This window comes from Triticum dicoccoides, chromosome 3B (genome assembly GCF_002162155.2).
Source record: "Triticum dicoccoides isolate Atlit2015 ecotype Zavitan chromosome 3B, WEW_v2.0, whole genome shotgun sequence".
In the NCBI taxonomy this organism is placed as follows: Eukaryota; Viridiplantae; Streptophyta; class Magnoliopsida; order Poales; family Poaceae; genus Triticum; species Triticum dicoccoides.
Window position 1 is genome coordinate 841,372,608 of NC_041385.1, and position 12,905 is coordinate 841,385,512.

The following is a 12,905-nucleotide window of genomic DNA, read 5'->3' on the forward strand; positions in this document are numbered from 1 at the left end:
GTGTTTGAGTATCTGTGTAATTACCGGTATGATTTTAAAAGTTGTCTATTCACCCTCCAAACGACGTACCTTCCGTATCTGCAGGAAACACAAGACCACCCGCAGGATCGCCCTCGTACGGGGGCCCTCTGCATGTCCAACGCCTTGGTGCTAGGCTGGTCCAGAGTGATGGCCAACGGGCCATACCTGCTCATGATTCTTGCAAGTGCCCTCCTCAAGGTGCACACACGATTCTTGCGGTTGGCCCTCCTCTTCAAGAAACACAGATGATTCTTGCGGACAGCCATCTTCCTTCAGAAGCGGATTGATCGACCGGATCCACTTTGCTCTTGTTTGAGATGGAGTACGTACCAAGTGAGTAAGTGTTTGTGAGGTCTTGCTACCTACTGCCTCCGTTCCATAGTAGTTACAGAAAAATATATCAATATCTTGAGCACCAAATTACTTCCATGAGATTTTTTATATAAAATATACTTTTTGTGCTATGTCTATTTGATGTGTAAAACCAAAAATACAAAGAGAACTTGCCATGCTATAGCTGAAATAATTGTCATGTGCAGCCTACAAACTAGAATTTGCCAGGCCAAGATAACCACTTGTTCAGAGTTAGAAAATGGACGAAACCATAAAATTTCAGGACGTTCGCTCTGAGGGTGTCTGCAACGAACCATTGAATGAACCGCTCCAGTCGTTCTCTCGGGGGGTGGTTGGAGCGAATGCTTTGAGATTCACATGTGGGACCGCCGTGCCTCAAAGCGTTCGGCCGAAAATGGGTATGAGCTAACGTCAGTTAATTAGCATTCCATAAAACAAAAGGATCGGAAGAGATAAAGGAGGACGGAGAACAGGTAAATGCCATGTTGGCAACAAGCTAGATACATACGTCCTCTAGTTTCTATCCCTACGTTTTTATTTACTTCACATATTAGTTTTGAGCTAAGCCAAATTTTATATAGTTAGACCAAGTTTATCGAAAACAATCCAAACTTTCACGATAACAAATATATATGATATGAATATATGTTGAACGATCATTCTAATGATATTGATTTGGTATTGTGTATGTTAATTTTTTTTGCATAAACTTGGTCAAAGTTTACAATTTTTGACTCGAGACAAAGCTAATATACAAAGTGAATAAAACGGACGGAGTACTTGATAGTATCAATTGTCATAAAGAAAAGAAAAAACAGACCACATATGTATAGCTTTTCCATGTCGACGTATGTTTGATTTCTGCCCGCAACCGAAACAAAGAAGGAAGAAAATAACGATGAGAAAGGAAGGAACTAAAAAAACTGCCTTTTTAATGTCCGGCTTAATGAGCCCCTGATTCATGATCGTTGATCGAAACCAACGAGCACACCCACGGCAGACGGAACCAAGAGGTGGACACGTGCATATGGCCGACGTTGAGAACCCTATCCCCGGAGGCGGCATAGCCATGGCGGCGGAGCCTGACAACATAAGCAAGTGCTGGCAACCATGCGAAGCTTTGTTTAACTGCGTCATCATCGTCGTCTCGGCCACCGTCCTGTTGGTCCTTTTCTCTTCTCGCTCCGGCTCCATTCATGCGAGCTTCCCTGATATCTTCTGGCTCGTCGTGGGGGTCCTGGGCCTTGTCTTCGGAGCCTGCCGCTGCGCCTTGAGCATCGACAACGCGTGCATTCGTGGGAACACGCAGGGGATCGATCGAGCCCAAAGATGGTGTTGCCTGTGCGCGTAGAGCTGTTGTAGGTTAGTAAATATTTTTCCTTTTTGTAGCTCTAGGGTATACTAGTCAGTCGGTTTAGTTCTTGTACTTGATTGACAATAAAAAGATACAGAAGGGAATTCATAGTAATATACTGTCTCATTATTATTCATTCTTCTTTACACCTGATTATAATAATCTCGTTTCATACAACTCATCCATCATTTTGTAGCATGATGGCTGTTGATGCCTCATGTTTCGGTAAATCAAACTGTAAAGAAAAGTTGCCAAAAAATGCAAAAGTAAATTCACACTAATCTATTTTCTCTTATTCATTCTTCTTTCTTTCCAACTGGTAATAATAATCTGGTTTCATGGAAGCACGGACGATGATGAGGACGAGGAGACGGTTGCAGACGAAACTGAAATTGAGCAGCTGGCTGTGCACTGATCAATGGTGTCGTAGCAAACCAAATTGAGTGAACAACAGTAGTCATTATGTTTATCTAGGCAGCATCTTGGGATGGGTTGACTCTTCTTAATATACTCAAGTTGAACCTCCTTGTCCGCCTCTATGCATCTGCCTACAGAATTTTTGACACATATAGACGATTTATATCCATGATTAGTCAATGAATCATGAAAAGAAACATGGAAATAAAAACCGATATTGAAGCATACGAGAGTCATCCATTGTCACTTACATTGCGCATGAATAGTGAAGCATATGAGAAGGAGAAGTACAAGTGCGTGCATGCGCTTGGTGCCCTCCCCGGCCATGTGTTCGTAGCTAGGCGATGTATCACTTTCTATTCCAAATGCCCTTTGATCAAAGTGTAATTGTTTGTGTTTTGACCTCTGAATGTTTTGAGTATTGTATGGACCATATATATAGATAGAGAAAAGATAGATGCCGGGATTTGACTGATGAAATATGGATTTTTTTTTTTTTTTGCGGGGGTGATGAAATATGGATGTTAATGATACAGTGGTGTATATTTCCTTGCGTGGAGATATATAGTTAAGCCAAATATTTGATGTGATTAGATCGTGATGGCATTGTGATCACGCTTGCCATTGAAACGGACAAACGGTGGTATTTCTTTCCATGTGTAGAGATGCCGTAGTTGAAACAAATATCGGTTGTGATTAGATCGTGACCGCCCTGTTATCACGCATATTAGTGTCTCTCTTGTTACATCAACTTTGGATGCTTACCACGTTTGCCATGTAGTCATGCATATGAGTATTCTATAACTTAGAGAAAGTTTTATAACCTAAAAGGACCTTTTCGTTTTTTTATAAAAAGAACACATACTATAGACATAGAAACTCACACACACGTGCATACACTTATCTCTATGAACACACACACAGATATACCCTACCCCTACGAGCACCTCCAAAAGACTGACAGGAGATCTTGAGAATGACGAAGTGACCACAAGCGCCTCGCTATTGATGGAAATTTCGGCTCCCAGTAAAAGAACAATCTGCCTTTACACGAAGGCATCAAACCTGAGGTTTGATCCCTGGTGGGCTAGGGGTACAAGGAACCGAGCCATTTGAGCGATATATACGTGTGGATACTGAGCATATATATTTGGATCACACACATGCAAAATGGGCCATTTTGTGATTTTTTCCGGAACATTTTATACTAAAATTTTAGAAAGGACCAGATATGTCCATTTTCACCACACGTGCAGCCTACCTATGTGAGGTTCAACTCTTCACTAAAGTTTTACATGGCGCCAGAGCTTCGTCTCTTCCATGACCACATCTTAAGCAATGCCCCAAACCTTTTCTTCAGGTGTTCATAACTTTATGTGCATTCTAGTTGCATGGCAACCACTACTCGGTGCACTAACATTGACTCAGATCAAAAAATCATTGGCAACAAGGCTATTCTCATTGACCAACAAACTTTGATTTTTCATTCCATACCTAGGGTATTCTGTTTTTTTTTCTTGACAAAACTTATTGAATGGGTACGAGATATATAACTTGTTTATGTGTTCTGGAAAACTAAGAATTATTGTACAGACAATTTCCATGAATCTGTTACCCGTTGTTTTATATTCATCATGAGATAATTAGACCTAATGATCATGTTCTATTTTACAGATATGGTAGAATACCACCTTCAGAGGTTAACTACAAGCTTGTGGACGAGCATAGATTAAACTTGGGATGCTGGTACACGCCTTGATATATAGTTTGACCGTTGATGCCTGTAAGTTTAATCTCCTTGTCGATGTCCTTGCCCTACCTATAGAATTATCTCTAAGGATGTTTGCATTCATGACTAATTAGTCACTGAATCATGAAAAAAATATGGGAAGAATTTAAAATGCAAATTATTGAGAATTAAATATGTTGCATCAAGTTATATGTTCATACATTGCCCATATGGGTGGTGAAAGAAGAAGAAGAAGTGATAATGTGTAGACGCACTTTGTCTACTTCCCTATGTAATTGTAGGCGTCGACTCTCTTTCGATTGCAGCATTCTTTGATTGAGAATTAAATATGTTGCATCGAGTTATATGTTCATACATTGCCCATATGGGTGGTGAAAGAAGAAGAAGAAGTGATAATGTGTAGACGCACTTTGTCTACTTCCCTATGTAATTGTAGGCGTCGACTCTCTTTCGATTGCAGCATTATTTGATCCCACTATATTGTTTTTCTTTTTAATGATTTAAGACTCAATGGATGTTATTATATGAACAATACAGAAAAAGGTAGATGTTAGGAATTGATCGCGACTAGGTTGGCCATGAAGCTTCGACTCAAGATAATTATGCTGATGCTTTTTGGTGATGATAAAATAAGTATGAAACTTCTTCATCTATGCGGCCGCCTTCTCCGGTAAAATTAATAAAAACAGTTACCTTCCTCCATGAGGTTATGGTGACACTAGTAGAAAAGAGGGCTTTGGTCCACCCCGGGTTAGCCCATTAGTCCCGGTTCAGTCTAGAACCGGGACTAATGGGGGCATTAGTCCCGGTTCGTGCGTCCAGGGGCCACATGGGCCATTTGTCCCGGTTTGTCTGGACCTTTTAGTCCCGGTTGGTGCCACGAACCGGGACTAAAGGGTGCGATGCCCATTAGTATCGGTTCGTGGAACCAACCGGGACTAAAGGTTTAGACCTTTAGTCCCGGTTCGTGCCACGAACCGGTACTAATGGGGTTTGAGGCATTAGTACCGGTTCATGGCACGAACCGGTACTAAAGGTCCCATTTTCAAACTCCACCCCCCCTGGATCGCTTTTTCAGTTTTTTAAAAAATAAAAGAAAATGATGAAAATTTCAAAAAAAATAAAAGAAAATAAGTTTCCCATGTGATATGTGGTCTAGTTGTTGAAAAAATTTGCAAATATGAATTTCGACTTTATTTGCAAAATCTCTCTAGAATATAGTAAAATGGGCATAACTTTTGCATGCTAACTCGGATGAAAAAGTTTTTTATATGAAAAATCATCTACTCGAAAAGTTACATCCAAATTTAACGGGGGAACCCCGTTAAACATTTTCAAAATCCTCAAAAACCTAACAGAAAAAAGTTACGGGCCTTTTTAGATCTAGAGTGGGAAAAATCGAAAAAAATTCAAACTGTGGTCAAACAATGGTCAAACTAATTATTCTACAATATTAGTGTTACTAAATAATTATTTCAGTTATTTTGAATTTTGGTCAAATCTGGTCAAACTGTGGTCAAACAATGGTCAAACTGTGGTCAAACAATGGTCAAACAATGGTCAAACTAATTATTCAAGAAATATTAGTGTTACTAAATAATTATTGTTTTTTAAAACAATAGTTTCAAACTCAAACAGTGAAATGTGTCACTTCATGCTCAAGCAAAATTCCTGAAGGTTAATAGGATTGACATCTTACTATTGTCAGGAAAACAACAAGTGCAAACTTGGAAACGAGGGAGAATAGAACCCGGAAGTTAAGCGTGCTCAGGCTGGGGGAGTGGGAGGATGGGTGACCGTTCGGGAAGTTAGATGATTTAAAATGATGAGGGATGGCTAGAGATTAGAGGATAAATTGAGCAGTGATGAGGGGTGGTGTTAGAGATTAGAGGTTAAAATAATTTAGAAATTTGAAAATAAAAAAAATTCAAAAAAAATCGTAAAATTTCCTTTAGTCCCGGTTGATGTTACCAACCGGGACTAAAGGTGGAGCTCCACGTGGCCGCGGCCTTTAGTCCCGATTCGTTTAAGAATCGGGACTAAAGGGAAGAGGCATTAGTAACGACCCTTTAGTCCCGGTTTAAGAAGAAGAAGAAGAAAAAGAAGAAGAAGAAGAGGAAGAAGAAGAGGAAGAAGAGGAAGAAGAAGACGAAGACGAAGAAGAAGAAGAAGACGAGGAAGAAGAAGAAGAAGAAGAAAAAGAGGAAGAAACCGGGACTAAAGGGCTTTACCAACCGGGACAAAATCCCCTTTATCTACTAGTGTGACTTGATTCAATATTTTCCCATATAATACTAGTCGGCAACTTGGCTTAACTTGAAGATGCGGAAGCAGTGGTCTAGGTCAGCTACGTCATCCACACGGTGTTCAAATGAGAGCAAATCTTTCCATGCCCAAGATTATGTGGGGGGAGAGAGAGAGTGAGTGAGAGAGAGGGAGGAAGTGTGTGTGTGTGTGCGCGCGCGCGAGAGAGAGAGAGAGAGAGAGAGAGAGAGAGAGAATCGAGGGAGTACGGCAGTGCGCAATGGCAAAGCCAGCTCACTGGTTGAGCCCGGGCATGAGTACAAAATCACCAGGTTGATGACTATTTGAGCTACCCGTGCCAACCTGATCAAGATATAAAGGTGGCGGCACGAGAGAAAAACCATGACAGGACGACGTATTATAACACCTAAGCCCATCAGCATTGTTCCATTAAGAATCTCAACTTTATAGAGTAGAAGGAGCATGAACCCCCAAGCCATATAGAAATCGCAATACCGCGGACCGCATCACAAATCCCCACTGTGCCGACATAATTGAAAGTGAAGTAGAGTCGAACCTTTCCGAGCGACTGAGGTGTGTAGTTTCAAGGACCGGAGGATGAACTCTAGCTTCAACTTTTGACTCCGGCGTTGGAAAGAGCTTTACGGGGGAGGATCCAAAAACCACAACACTCAAGAAAATATGGAACACGTTGAGCACCGCAACCACCAGTATGTCGATCACTGAGTAATGTATTGTGATTTTTTTCATCTCACTTTGGTCTAAACACCCCAAAAGCAGATGAGGCAAGTACGCAACCCAAGTTTCCGTTTCGGGGAAGGCAATTCATTATTGAAATAAAGTGTTGTACCATGAGAGGGGAGCTCGATCCCCTGCCTCTAACTTAAGGTGGTGGGTTCTAGGCTACTCTAGCTCTAACTTAACTGTTGGAAGACTCTTATAAAATATATCTCAATTAAGAGCTAAGCAGCACAAATCCCCATCGTACACTTGGAAGTTGAGGTGGACTAACATCACATTCGACGTGATTGACTAGTCAAACCAGTATTGGGTGCTCACCAACTGCCTAGAACAAATAATAAGATATATCTAACAACATACCCGATAATCCATGGGTGAGAGGGGGAGGGGGAGGAGAGAATCGGAAGAAAAACTATGAAAATCGCCAAGGAGAAAACTTATGAAGAAACCATGAAAATAACAAGAAACCAATGAAATCCCTCTGTGTTGGCCCATAGTTGGACCATCCCACATCATGGCGACGTGTGGGCTAGCACAAACTATTACTCGCAATAATCGAGAAATACACTTTGTACCCAGCGATGGGACCTTCTATTTGAAGCTCTTTGCGTCAAACCATCAAGGTACCATATAGGACCCAACGACTATTGGTGGTTTTCAAGCCTGTTTTCTCCCAAGAAATATGGGGTGGATAACTACAAAAATGTTCACATATTTTTTTAATCACGGATTTTAAATAAAATGTTCATTGATGTTAAAAATGTTTGCGTATTATAAAACTAATCGAAAATTTGATTAACATGTGTGAATTTAAAAATATATCCATACATTTAAAAGATATCACAAATTAAAAAATGCTCTCAATTTCAAAAAATCATGAATTTCGAAAATATTTTCATCTATTTTAAAAGTGTCCTAAAAAATTATTTATTCGATTATTTTACCCTGTTTCTAAAATAGTGAACTTTTTCAAAGAAGGAAATTGGTGCCAAAGGAAAAAAGAACAATGGCCGATAAAAAAGAACCTCTAAACCCACTGCCAACCGTCACAAACAAATGGCTTAGATAAAAATTCACTCTCACTTCTCTCGTTCTACTGGGCTTGCCCAAGTCACATGCCTCTGTGTGTTTGGGTGTCATTTTTGCACAATGAGTGTCAAATGGAGAATTCCTCCGAGTGATCCTATTTGACGTGTGTTGCGTCAAATTTTTGACCCCCCGCATAGGAGCAAGGGAAAGGTTTGACCCATTAACACTAAGCTGTAGCAGGTCGGTCAGAATAGCTAGTGAATATATTTTTCTTTCAGTAAGATTTTTATAGTTACTGATAGTTTTTCGTTCGGTTTTCTAGAAAACACAGGAAAGAATATTCATTTCAAAAACTGAGCATTTTTCAAAAAGTATTTTTTTTAACATTTCAAGAATATCCTTGAAAATGTGAACTCTTTCCGGAAATACGGGAATTTCAGAATATTTTTGAAAATGCAGCATTTTTTTGAAAACACAAAGATTTTTGGAAAACCGAAATAATTTTTGTATTTTTTTTCTTTTAAGAAAGGAACACATTTTTAAAAATTCAAACAATTAATCAGATTCCGAGATTTTTTAGAAAATACATGAAACTTTTAATAAAGAATATATTTTTTGGAAATGTGAACATTTTTTTCAAAAAGTGAGCATTTCTTAACATTTTGAGAATATTCTTTGAAAATATGAGCACTTTCCGGAAATACAGGAATTTCAGAATATTTTTGAAAATGCAGCATTTTTTTAAAACACGAAGATTATTGGAAAACCGAAGATTTTTTATATTTTTTTGCTTTTCGAAAAGGAAAACATTTTTAAAAATTCAAACAATTAATCAGAATCCGAGAATTTTTAGAAAAAACTTGAATTTTTAATAAATACAATTTTTTGGAAATGTGAAGATTTTTTATAGAATCAGAACATTTTACGAAAACGCCAACGTTTTGTGAAATTCCAAGAAAAAAAGAATATTCTAGACACGCTTTGAAAATATGTACTCACTCCGTCCCAAAATTCTTGTCTTAGATTTGCCTAGATACAGATGAATCTAATACTAAAACGTGACTTGATACATCCGTATTTAGACAAACCTAAGACAAAAATTTTGGGACGGAGGGAGTACAATTTTTAAAATTGTGAACAACTTTGGAAGTTTGTTCATAAACTTCAAAAAAAAACCAAAAAACTGATAGAGAAAACAACCGAAAAAAGAAAAAAAACATAGAATGTTCTAGAGTGTTCCTAAGACCGGAGAGAACAATCCCACAACCAAATAGTTGCATGTACTCATTCTCGCATCATTCACATTTCCAAAACAAAATATGCCACTTGGTAAAATGGTATAGTATAATTGATAGATTATCCTGTCTCTTGTAATTCTAGTGTAGTGTCAAAAACACTCATATATTATGGGACGAAGGGAGTATTTAATAATATGGTATACAATATCCTTAGTTAGGTTAGTTGCACACCTCCTGTAAGAATTTCCTTTTTTTTTCTAAAATACAGACCTACCGGTACACATGAGCATTCTGCTCCCAGCTATATATACCCGCCCCTGAACACTTGCGGGGTTCTCCATTTAAAAAGTTTAGAAAATCGTTCAGGCTGGCGTTTGCCCGCCGTGGAAACGTCCGAAAGAAAAGAAAAGCACTCGACGCCGGCGAGTGAGATACATGGCCGACGACGCCGAGGACCAGAACCAGGACGGCGGGACGGCCTCCGCAGGCGAAGGAAACAAGTCCATGGGCCTGTGGGGCGTCCTGTGGGTCAGCTGGACGGTCCTCGCCGTCGGCGGCCTGGTGGTCCTCGTCTGCCGCCGCTCCATTCACGCGCCCAAGGAGGTCCGGGTCCTGGCCGGCGCCGGCCTCGTGGTGGCCTTCGTGGGATTCATCGGCGGGGTCGCCTGGTACAGCGAGCCGGTGTCGGAGCGAGGTCGACGGTCGATCGCCCGGCGAGGATAGATTATTTTTTGTTTTAGTTTCTTGTGTGCGTCCTTTGTGTATGTTGTCACGTAAACGTACGTACGTAACGTGTCTTGAAAGTAGAGGCTGCGTCGTAGGAATCGGTCGTTGCGCCGATGCCATTGTTGATACTTTCTTAATTCTTTCGTGAGATGCGACAACGAGTTCAATGGAGCGTCTGTTACATTATCGAAAGAAACAGAGGGAAAGCTCCAAGGCTAGATTGTTGGGTTTTTTTTTAACAAGGCAAAAGATTTACCATTTCATTGAATAAGGAAGAAGTTTTAGAACAAAGCCGCAAAGCGGCGATAATAAAGAAAGAACTACTCTCGCAGCATTACAATACCCAACTGCTTCGCACCGGCCAAAGCCCAAAGAGACACCTCGTCTTTAATCTTGGAAATGAGAACCATCGAAGGGACGGCCGTGTTACGGAAGACTCTAGCATTGCGTTCGGTCCAAATCTCCCATGAGATGAGCATCATCAGAGAGGCCAGCGCCTTGGGAGATCCAACCCGAGTGTGTATGTTGTTGGTCCACCAATCTCTCACCGAGACCCTCGTCGCCCAGGTGGCCGAGTTAACGTGGTGCAATCCTAGCCACGGAATAATACCATTCCACACCCGAAGAGTGAATCGGCATTGGAAGAGGAGATGAGCCGCAGATTTCTGACACGCTTGCATAGAGGGCATACACCACAATTGGGCCAACCCCGCCTACTTAGGCGATCAGACGTCCAGATCCTATTTTGCAGAACAAGCCAAGCAAAAAATTTGCACCGCAGGGGAGCCCACACCTTCCAGACCGATTGCACCAGATATGAAGTAGTAAGCCCTTCAAATTGTGCCTTGTATGCCGAAGAGGCGGAGTACATACCATCTTTAGTGAACTTCCATACAATGGAATCCTCCATCCCCTCTTCAAGGGTGACAGAATTCAGCTTTCCCCAAAGATTTGCAAACTCTTGGACGTGACCAAGGGAAAGGCCATTGGAAATGTCGATGTTAGAGATCCACATATTGCTGTGTAGAGCTTCCTGAACGGAACAGTTTTTCTTTCGAGAGAGGTCAAAGATGCGAGGCACGATGTCACGGGGTCGCAAGCCCTGTAGCCAAGAGGAGTTCCAAAATTTTGCCGTTCGTCCGTTGCCCACCGTGACGTGGGTGGCAGCCGCAAAAAACGCCTGGTCATCATCTGTGCACGGCGTGCCCATACCAATCCATGGTTTTGTGGGATCCTTCCACTCCAAACAAAGCCACCTAAGACGAAGAGCCTTAGCAAATTTGGCCAAATTCAACACGCCCAGGCCACCATTCTTCTTCGGCTTGCAAACAAGGTCCCAGTTTATTTTACATTTTCCATCGGAAACTGTATCCGTGCCCGCCCAAAGATAGGCTCACCGTAGTCTATCAATTTTCTTCAGAACCTCCATCGGGATGTCGAGAGGCGTAAGGTGATATATGGCAATAGCGGTGAGGACGGCCTTAACAAGAACGGCCAGGCCAGCAGTGGCGACATGTCTGCTTTGCCAAGGTGGGAGATTGTTGGCCACCTTATCCTCGAGGTGCTGAAAATGAATCCGCTTGAGCCGCCTAACGGAGAACGGCAGCCCAAGGTATCTCATCGGCAACGAAGTGCGAACAGCCGGGAAAGCATGGAGAATATCATCAAGATCAACATCGCCGCAACGAATAGGGGCCACAAGGCTTTTGGTGCAGTTAGTGACGAGGCCGGTGACTTCCCCAAAGGAGGCCAGGGTGGATGCAAGGAATTGAACGTCTTCCTTGATAGGCTTGACAAATATGGCCGCGTCATCGACATATAGCGATGCACGGATGGTCGTGGCTCTTCCACAAAGCAGTTGGAGGTGTCCCTGAGCAGTGGCCTTGTTTAGAAGGTGGTGTAGAGGGTCAATCACCAGGACGAACAAAAGGGGAGACATGGGGTCTCCCTGTCGCAGCCCACAACCATGCTTCAGTGGGTCACCCATCACTCCATTGATCAAGACTCTCGATGTGGCCGTGGAAAGGAGGGCTGAAACCCACTCTCGAAATCTGCTTGGGAAGCCAAGGTGTCGCAGGAGATCAAAAAGGAAATCCTATCGCACTGAATCAAAAGCTTTCTTGATGCCAAGCTTGAAGAGCAAAGTTGGGGTTTTGCGGTGGTGAAGCTTCCTTGCCAAGTTTCTGACATACATGAAATTATCGTGGATACTTCTCTTCTTTATAAAAGCGCTTTGGGCATTTGAGACTAGGCTTTGCATGTGCGGGGCAAGGCGCGTGACCATCATCTTAGCGATGATCTTAGCAATGGCGTTGATGAGACTAATGGGCCGGAAATCTAAGATGCACTCTGCACCATCCTTCTTAGGGATAAGGGCGATGTTCGCCGAGTTGAGCCAATGGAGATTGGCGGTGTGCAAGTTGGAGAAGTGATTAACGGCGATCATAATGTCCCCTTGGATGATCTCCCAACAGTCCTTGAAGAAGGCACCGGTGAAGCCATCCGGCCTCGCGCTGTGTCACTTGGGAGATCCCAGATTGCCCTCTTAACCTCTTTCTAGGATTGCATGTGTATGCGTGTGACATCGTACTAAGGTTACTGATGTGTATGCGTGTGACATCGTACGCTAGAAATGAGTCGGCTCACTAGGTTGTTAGTATGCCGATAAGGCAGCACTAGCGACAAATTGTAGTGATCATGGATATCCCTAGCTATATAATTTAACATGCCATTTTTTACCACGCTGCCAAGCCACCTATACCGTACTCTCCATGAACTTCAGATTCTACTACCCCGCCCCGTCGTTAGCGGTTACTAGCACTTTTTTGGAAAAAAAAATCAATCTATTCATCAAACATCATAGTAGTTCAAAGAACACGAGAAGTAACAATCCTTCAAAAGAAAAACACAAGGAGTAACAAAAATTACATCTATGTTTGTAGACCATCTAGCGACGACTAAAAGCACTGGAGCAAGCTGAAGGCGCGCCATCGTCATCGCCCCTTCTTTA